Source organism: Erythrolamprus reginae, chromosome 1 (genome assembly GCF_031021105.1).
Source record: "Erythrolamprus reginae isolate rEryReg1 chromosome 1, rEryReg1.hap1, whole genome shotgun sequence".
NCBI lineage: Eukaryota > Metazoa > Chordata > Lepidosauria > Squamata > Dipsadidae > Erythrolamprus > Erythrolamprus reginae.
This window is the reverse complement of record NC_091950.1, coordinates 62325029-62328007: the sequence shown is the minus strand read 5'-3', so window position 1 is coordinate 62328007 and position 2979 is coordinate 62325029. Positions and strand designations below refer to the sequence as shown.

The window sequence follows — 2979 nt, the reverse complement described above, 5'->3', positions numbered from 1 at the left end:
ACATTAAAAAAACAGGGCACGAAATTGACTTTGAAAAAACTAAATTACTCCACAAAACAGAGAATTTATATAGAAGAATTTCTCTAGAAGCTATAGAAATTGAGAGGAGACCCCTTTGCATAAATAAAAGAGATGACACGTCCCGCCTACCAGAAATTTGGAAACCAGCCTTAAACAAAAAAAACACTTCATAATAATCAGCATGTCAATCCTTCTAATAATTATGATTTTAGAATTTTATATTTGGAAATCAGCCTTAAACAAAACACTTCATAAAAATCTCCATGTCATTCCTTCTAATAATTATGATTACACCAACCAATCAGATCACTGAAACATAATCACCCAATCTATTTGCTACATTCAAAACAAATCTCCACCCCCACACTATATACTAGGAAGAAATGACAGTTGCTAACATTCCATTTACAACAACACAAAGATTGGAACTTCAGCCTGATGATGGTGAATGTGATTTCGCCGAAACGTCGCATAGACATGCAAAATATTACACAGGGCAAAACCCGAACTCAGAACAATCTACATATATATATATATATATATATATATATATATATATATATATATATATATATATATATGTTAAATGTTTATAGCTGGAATTTAAAATTAAGGGAGACCAGGATAGATCTATTTCGGCCTTATTAGGCCTCATCAGCTGGCCACACCCATTCTTTTACTGGGATTCGATCTGGGAAGCTTCTGCATTGTAAAGCAGAGAGCTAGCAATTAGACCCATCCGATCTGAATCCATCCAGCTTTGTACCAGGGAGGGGTATATGTTTTTTCTTATGTCGGATGACCCTGGTATATTTCCAAGGAACGTCACAGCTCCTCTTTTTTTGCCTATAGGCCCAGCCCAGGGCCACTGCAAGGCAGTAATATATCTATAGCCGACAAACTATATTTTGTATGTGTTAAATGTTTATAGCTGGAATTTAAAATTAAGGGAGACCAGGATAGATCTATTTCGGCCTTATTAGGCCTCATCAGCTGGCCACACCCATTCTTTTACTGGGATTCGATCTGGGAAGCTTCTGCATTGTAAAGCAGAGAGCTAGCAATTAGACCCATCCGATCTGAATCCATCCAGCTTTGTACCAGGGAGGGGTATATGTTTTTTCTTATGTCGGATGACCCTGGTATATTTCCAAGGAACGTCACAGCTCCTCTTTTTTTGCCTATAGGCCCAGCCCAGGGCCACTGCAAGGCAGTAATATATCTATAGCCGACAAACTATATTTTGTATGTGTTAAATGTTTATAGCTGGAATTTAAAATTAAGGGAGACCAGGATAGATCTATTTCGGCCTTATTAGGCCTCATCAGCTGGCCACACCAGCTGGTGGGTTGCTTCCATTCATTTCGGTTCAGCAAACTGGTAATGGCCGTGATGTTGTATGAAAGGAGAGATTAGCACTCCCCTGGATAAGGATGGAAGAGGCCCTTGTGGTCTTTGCAACACGCGTAGGGTTAAGGCTCTACCACTTACTTCATGGCATTACTTCACACACACACACACACACACAAAGAAATCATCTAAAATAAACATTCTTTGTTTGTTTGTTTATATTACATTACATTCTATATATTGCCCATCTCACTGGGGCAACTCTGGGCAAGTCATGATTTGTCTTCAGACTATTTACTTCATTAGGGAGATTATTTGATGAGGTATGGAATAAACTATCATTTGTTTGGTGCTATTTTAGATGGTCAGTCATAACAAGTATGCCATAAAATTATTATTAAAATGATTTAATAGATTTAAGTCAGTAGACTTGAATCGATTGAGCTTAAAATGAATGAATCAAAATGATCTAATTTTTTAAGTCAGTATACTTGAGTGGATTGAGAAATTAACTGATTTAATTTATTTAAACTGTATATTTGAAGGGGTTTAGCATAAACTGATTGATAAAATGATTTATTTATTATGTCGGTATAGTAAAATTGATTGAGCTCGAATTGAATTATAAAAATGATTTTATGGATTTAAGTCAATAGACTTGAATTGATTGAACTTAAAATAAATGAATCAAAATGATCTAATTTAATTTAGGCTAGTATACTGGAATGAATTGATCATAAGAGGAATGAATTAAAACGAGCTAATTTATTGAAACGATTATATGGGAATTGGTTGAACATAAAGTGATTAAAAAAATATGATTTAGGTTATTAAGTCAGTATATGGGAATGGATTGTGCTTAATGAATTATAAGAATGGTTTAATTTATTAAGTTAGTATATTTGAATTGAGTGAGCTTAAAATGAATTAATTTGAAATTAAACTGATTTACTGAGGGTCACAACACATGGGTTGTGATATTACAGCGGGGGGGTGGGGGAAAACTCCCCCCCCTCTGCCCGCCCCACCAATTCCACAGGGCAATCCGAGCATCCCCTTAAGGCAATTTTTAGCGTACACAAATTTGGAGAAATAAGGCTCCTGTACGCCAGTTAAATATTGGGGTAGTCCAAACAAGCCACTAGGTTATGAGCATTGGTTAGAACGAGACATATAATTGAACCATAATGTGGTGGACATAGAAATGGTATGGGGATTAAAAATTTCATATTTGAAATGCTTTTCAGCAGCCCGGTCTCACTACCATTTGATAACAGTTCTTTCATACCCAGTGGATAATGGCGCCCTCCTATGGCATTTTCTCACAAGAGGGACAATAACAAGCAGGGATAGTAGCCATGAAACCAGGTTAGGTGGTGTTTGAGCAACTGGATCTATGGAAAGACTGCTTTGTCAGTGAGAATGGCTTGTAGTGATCAAAAGACTGTAGCATTACTATAGACCTTGGCCCCTTTTGTTCATCATAGCTTCAGGGGACTTAGCTGGCTTTTGACAGCAACTTTGCAGTTAAAACCTTGGCTTCTGCTCATAAGCGGGTTTAGAAGAAACACTACAACAAATGATGAGGGTTTTCTGCTACTTGGAAGG

General features: G+C 36.7%; 1 non-coding gene across 1 annotated transcript; it reads left to right on the top strand.

Annotated features, from left to right (window-relative positions):
• The first annotated feature begins 1413 nt into the window (after positions 1-1413).
• LOC139158237 (U6atac minor spliceosomal RNA) lies at positions 1414-1536 on the top strand. Its single transcript, XR_011557635.1, has one exon. It is a non-coding gene; the product is annotated as a U6atac minor spliceosomal RNA (small nuclear RNA).
• Positions 1537-2979: the final 1443 nt, after the last annotated feature.